The sequence below is a fragment of the Tupaia chinensis genome, unplaced genomic scaffold (genome assembly GCF_000334495.1).
Source record: "Tupaia chinensis unplaced genomic scaffold, TupChi_1.0 Scaffold000208_1, whole genome shotgun sequence".
Lineage (NCBI taxonomy): Eukaryota > Metazoa > Chordata > Mammalia > Scandentia > Tupaiidae > Tupaia > Tupaia belangeri.
In genome coordinates this window covers 2,676,424-2,683,041 of record NW_006159683.1, presented here as the reverse complement: position 1 = coordinate 2,683,041, position 6,618 = coordinate 2,676,424, and the positions used below count along the sequence as shown (strand labels likewise).

General features: G+C 43.0%; 1 non-coding gene across 1 annotated transcript; it reads right to left on the bottom strand.

The window, feature by feature from the left end:
- Positions 1-6,244: 6,244 nt before the first annotated feature.
- On the bottom strand, positions 6,245-6,405 carry LOC114007616 (U1 spliceosomal RNA). Its single transcript, XR_003549213.1, has one exon. It is a non-coding gene; the product is annotated as a U1 spliceosomal RNA (small nuclear RNA).
- Between the last annotated feature and the right edge of the window lie 213 nt (positions 6,406-6,618).

The window sequence follows — 6,618 nt, the reverse complement described above, 5'->3', positions numbered from 1 at the left end:
GACACATAAAATTAACTATCGCCCTTGGTGTTTTTCAAATCAGATTCTACAGAACAATATTCTGGAAGGTGTTAAAACATTGTCAGGAAAAAGCAAAGGGGAGGAGTTCATAGCTTAAATATACTTGAGACATGTGACTCATAATATCTCATCTTGAAGCATCCTATTAAATTCTTCAGTCAAGAGACCCAGACTGGCTGAATGGGTGAAGAAACAGACACCCCGTATCTATGGCCTACAAGAAACACACCTCCCGGATAAAGTCGTACATGACTAAAAGCGAAGAGCTGTGAAAAGGTATTCCATACAAACAGAAACCCAAAAAACCCTTGAGTCGTGATACTGATTTCAGACAAAATAAGCTTTAAGACAGAAACTGTAAGAACAGACATATTACACATTCTCTGTTAAAACTCTGAGAGGTCCTGAGGTCAAGAAAACTGGCTTTGTGAATTTTTTTTTTTTTTTTAAGGGAGATTTTTGCTATTGGGTACATGCACTCACTGGAGAGACAGAGGAAGACAGAGACAAAAAGGGAGAAATCACCTCGGGGCGGGGGGCAATGGCCATGCTGCAATCCCTTCTCCTCCATTCTCCTCTTGGAATTTTGGGCATACAGGCACAGGCACTTGGTGTGAGTTTTAAGCTGCTAGGTACAGAGTTGAACCACAGTCAACTACGTGGGAGTCCAGTGATGTAACCATTACAGCAACTGCGGGTCCCCCTTGTGAAATGGCTTCTTAAGGAAGGTGGAGAGCCCTTATTACGTGGAACTTCATCTAGTAGCCCCAAACTGCCTAGCACGATACAACACACACAGGAAGTGGGCTGAAGTTGTTTCCCTATAAGTCCTAAATCCTAGTCCTGGCTCCTAGACCTAACTTGCACAGAAATGTTAGTCTAACATTTTATCTAATAAAATAGGGCAACTGTTTCCTGTCTAGGTGTCCACAGGCTTTTGATTGCATCCCAGACATAACAGTTCAAACTTCGGCAGTGTGGCGAAGCAGAGATATCCTGGGCACTGCGTGGCCACTCCAGTTCTATCAATTTTTCCTTTGATAGTTCCTTTCCGTTTTGTTTGCATTTTTCTGCTCTATGCCATTTCACCTCTCTTGTGCCACTTTATGTTTCCTCCCTGTCATCAAGGGGGTTCTAAACAAAACCAAAATGAGTTATGCTATAGAAAGAGCAAAGCTTTCATTGCTTTTATATGATATACGCTACTTTCCTTTGCACTTGGTGGCGAAGATCTTCTTCCCCGTATTATTAGCTGTCTTTCCATAATTAAAGTAACCACAGGCAAGAACTATTTTACACATGTGAAATGGTGACAGTAGGTACCGTTAGTGATATATAAACATGTACTTGTTGGCCCAGTCTCTACAGCATGGTTTGTAGCATACCAAACTGTGGAGCTAGAAGTCACATGGCAGCTGCAGTGTCACTGGTTTGGTTGGCCTGAAAACAGGTTGTGCATGTTCCCAGGATCCTGGCAAGCTAAAGGGCTGCAGGAAGAGAACTGTGGCATGACCAGGCCTGTGGAAGCTTCTCTCTCTCTCTTTCATGCATACACGTGCTCTATCTTGAATGACAATAGAAGCGCTAAACGTATGCATGTTGAATTTAATTTAGCCCATAGAAATTAAATCAGCTGGGGAATCCAAATTCTCCTTCCCTTTAAACCACTGGGGAATTCAGATTCTCCTTTCCTTTAAAGCACCGACTCAGGTTAGGTCCATCGCTTTGACATGACTCCCCTTGAAATGCCTTCAGGAAAAGGAAGCTGACTTCGCCCACCTCTTTAATTTCAGGAGTGGAGGAAGCATTCCTTTGGTTGAGTATACTTCTTCCCCCTTCAGTGACAATCCTCGTGGACTGAAAGTAACTTCTCTAAATCCAGGTGGGATGGAGGAAGGCCTCACGTGGGGCGATGCATGAAGGTGGAACTCGTGCAAACTTATCTACTCAGCCCTGGCTGTGACCAATACCAACTTTCTCTATTACTTCAAAAATATTAGATCCTGAATTAAAGCAACTTAGATACTTGCCATGAAAAGTAAAAACAGTGAGAAATAAAGACAGAACAAAGAACCCATAAACCACAATCTAGCAACAAGGGTTAAGGGAGGCAGAAAAGAAATGTGAGAGTAGGGCGTGCTCTGTTTTCACACCATGCTCCTGAGAGTCAGAGGCTTTTTCTTTCTTTCTTTCTTTGTTTTTCCTGATGAGTTTAACACCTTCACATAAGGAATATTAGACCTTTCCAAACTCAAAGCAGATTGCTTGTTCTAACATTCTAAAGTAGCTAAAGGAGGCCTATGAAGCCCCAACAGGACTCCGGAAGGCAACAGCTCAGTCTCGAAAACTGCTTTCTTATCCTCTCTGTTCTCGCTGATCTTTCTCTTTTAGAAATGCTATCTTATTCATGAGGTCAGCAGAGCAGAGGGGACTCTTGGTGCCTACAGAGCTGGGCTGCCTCTGTGCAGCCCCAGTGATGTCAACCTTGGTCCTTCCCGGTCTCGCTTTGACTCCGTGATACAGTAGCAGAGGAGCCAAAATCAGCGGGCTCAGCATGCTGTGCTGTGAGTGTTCGCATGACCCCCGCACCCCCGTGTTCTGTCTGTTTTTCTCTCCACTTGGGTTTGCTCACTAAGAGGGAAGCAAAAAATAGGATTTTATTGAGCAAAACCAAGGCTCCAAAATGACTGCCCATAAACTGTAGACAATAAACATAATGGGTGGCGTTTGGAGTTAGCTGCGACATTTCAAGATCCATTCATGGTCCTGCTTTAAACCCAGCGTGTTTGACACACAGTAAGGGTATAACTCCTTCTGCATTTCTCAGGCTATTTAGCAGGAGTTACGGTACATACTTGGTAGTGAGAAATAGCAACATTAGTTTCTGAGAGAGACCGCAAAAGAAAACCTGCATTTATAGTGGTTGTTAAAAACTGTTTAAATTCTTAGTAATCAATTGTTGGATAATTGAACCACAACCCACAGTTCGATTAAACTAGGTCAAATTGAAGTTTATATTACTTGACTTTTTGCAAAGTGGGCTGGTGTGGCAAGGAACCACCACAGCAATGCTGCTAAACTGAACGCAGAGAGACTACCATATTCCTTCTTCAGGCGCTACTGGTGATACAACTTTCTGCCCTGACTGTACATTAGGAAGCAAGTAAGTCAATGAGGTGACTCAGTATCACTTGAAACTCTACAGATCCAAGAGCTATGCCCACATTTGTTGAGTCACTTAGTCTTTCTTCGCCTCGGTTTCTCATCTAAAAATCTACCTCACAGGGATGTTGTAAAGATTAATACATCTAACTCTTGATAGAGAATCAAGCACATAGTAAGGAAGTAAATAAACTGTGATTATGATTTGATCCTAGGAAATTGTCACCGTCTCTATTTTGCTGGGGAGGAAAGGAAGCTGAAATGCTCAAGGTGATTTGCTAAGGGCATAAAGAAAATGACAGTAAATGACTCCATGAGGTCCAATGAGGGTGCCCCCAATGTTCTTTCCTCCAGCTTCCCCAGTATGTGGCCTACCCAAGGCAAGAACACCGATGGAGGGAACCTACAGAGGTGAGAACCCTGATTACCGTATTGTGAGCGAGGCACATGAGAGTTGAGACTAATAGGTTCATCAGGTCAGCAAAGTTCCATCAGACTGGGGGCCAGATGGTTGTGTAGCAGTAATGGAACTGGAACCACATGGGCACTTGCTGGGCTCATGTCCCACGGCCCTGTGCATGCTGGGTATGTGCACCCATGATCTGGATTGACTGAAGCTGGGGGTAGATTGTGGCATAAGGACTCGGAAGGTGCCGGGGTCCAGCCTTGGCGTGGGTGGGTTATCTCGACGAAGGCGGCGAAGGTGAACAGAAGACAGAGGCCTCGATGCCTTTCATGCACGTCCTATGCCGGACACCCCTCAGAGATCGCTCTCTAAGGAGTGACGACTGCTAGGAATCATCGTGCCTTTTTATTGAAAATGTGTTACATACAAGTAAATGGGAGAGGGGCTACGTGTTTCAATTATCAGCTCATAAAGTCTTTTAACAATAAAGAACAACCCTCTATTGTGACCATGGAGATAAAGCATTGTAATTAATAGTAAGTGATCAGATCAGAGCAAAGGGGAGCAGGACTTCCTGGAAGATTTTATCATATACTCAGGATGTATAGGAGAGCTATGCAATTCTTTCATAGTAGTAAATTGGGGAGTCAGAGGGGGGTCGCTTCCCAGTGAGGCTGCCTCAATTCTCTGGAGCAAATAGCAAGCAGCCTTGCTGACATGCTAACTGACCCAAGCTTTGTTCCAAGGTCGGGGGGTGTACAACAGTAGCCTTGCCAACGTGTTGATCCGACCGGAAGCGAAGCTCAAAGGTCAGGGGGCTCAGACAGATCCTGGGGCCTCACCGGGTCGGACTCCTCCAGGAAGGGAATTCTCTGTCTTTGTCTGCCAGTCTATATATTTCTCTTTGTTTTACTTATAGAAGAAATAAATACACTAAAATTAAATTTTAAAAAAGAATTGATCAAATTAGAACAAGTCCCAAGAGGTAAGCCTGGGTGGATTCAGGAAAGTGAGATGGAGGGCAGCGTGTGCCGAGATGCTGGCTGTGCAGGACTGTGCAAAAGGCGTGTGAGCATGGCAAGAGGGTGGGGGAAGTGGGGTCGAAAGTGGGAGAGCCAGAAAATCATGGAGAAACGAGACAAGGCATGCAGAGACGCAGTTCACTCTGAGTTATTTTGACAAGGAACGTATTTCTCTAGTTGGAGTTTGAAAACCAAGGAACCATGACATGGTTCTTGTGGTTTGGTGAATATTATTTTTCTTGAAGAGAAGCCCGTATCTTACTCAGCTTTAAGAAATGCTAAATGAAGTTCATCTCTGGTTCTGATAGCTTCCTGGGTTCTGTGCCTTAGTGGTATACAGACTTCAGAACCACTCTGTAAATGAATCCCTCCCGTGGCACAGAATGGAACCATTTGGTATTAGTTAGTGCTGGTATCATTTGTTTGAACTGATTAGCACTGTACGACTCAGATATCATTCTGGAAGTGTTTTTTGAGTGCCTCAGATGTAGTGATACACATTCGTATGTGGAAAAAGTTACATCTAAAAATAACCCAAACACCCTAAATCAGAGTATGTAATAATTGAATTATTTCATGAAGGTAGCATTGCCAATATTGCCCATTTATTAATATCTGAAGGTTGCTTTCATTTTGGTTTTAAAGTCAGTAATTTTTCTTTCAGTTAGTTTGACTCAGTAACACACGCTGCTTCCAATGCAACACTGGAGAAGATGATGAAGAAGCCCAGGGTCTGCAGGGACCACCAGATGGCAAGAGACCACAATTCTGAATGACTGACAGCATGGGGGAGAGCTGCTCACTTGCCTAGGAACTCTTAGGATAACAAAAATTGAACTTCTAATGTGTTAAGATTCTACCTTCTAAAACTCTCCAAATCTAATCATTCTGATGGAACAAATGGTTTATTCTGACACTGATCCATCTGAGTTCTTAGCCAGAGCAGAATACTTTCATCTTAAAGCAACAGTACTGTTAAAACATTTGGTCCTATTGACTAAGTGCCAAGAGTGGTTCTAATGATTTTAAACATATTATCTCTTTTCAGTCTCTCAAGAATCTTAGGCTGTAACATGTTTTTAATCTTCATTTAAAAGAAGGAACTGAGGTTAAGTAATGCCCAGGGAGAGGAAGTATTTACCCCAAGGTTAGACAACTGTCAAATGGCCAAATTTGGAATGTAGACTATTTTGATCCAAAAGATATCATTTTAGGCCAATTGTTGGCATAACGATTAAGGTGCTAGATTCCATATAGCTGACTGTGAGGTTCGAGTCCCAGACCAGTGACTTGATAAACACACTGGGCACATGTGCGTGCATGCCCAAAATCCTGAAAGGAGTGAGCAATGGAAGGGAAGGGATTGCAATGCCCCATTGGGGATGCTTTCTTTCTTTCCCTCTCTCTGTCTCTATCTGATGAGCGCAAATGCCCTCTGGCAATTTTTAAAAAGTATATATATATATATATATTAAAGCAGGAAGAAAGTGAATGCAGTCCCCCACTACTACAAATTATGCTACTGTAAATGCCCTTTGGCAATTTTAAAAAAATGTTTTATATATTTATTTATATGTTTTTTATAAAAGTTATATTTTTTATAAAAGTTATATCTGTACCTCTATCTATTAAACAGAGGAAAGAATGAATTCAGTCCCCCACTGCCACATATTATGCTGACCCCTGTGATTTCCCGGCGAATTGCAGGGGTCAGCACATCTGAAGTGCAATGGACAAGCCTGGCCCTGGGAAACCCACCTCTGTGGTCATGGTATCTCCCTGCCAGGTAAGTATAACAGCTGTATTTTCAGTTGTGAACTCTCAAGCATGCGTCAGCTGTATATAAAATTCACAGGGTATACTTAGAACAGGGACTGCCTCCTGCTCACAGAGATATCCTTCCTTTTCTTACTGACACTACGGCGAGACGGTATTTCCCTCTCTCTCTTCTAGGGAGGCATCTACAGTCTCCTGAACAGAATAAAGAAGAGGGAGAATGTGTGCTAC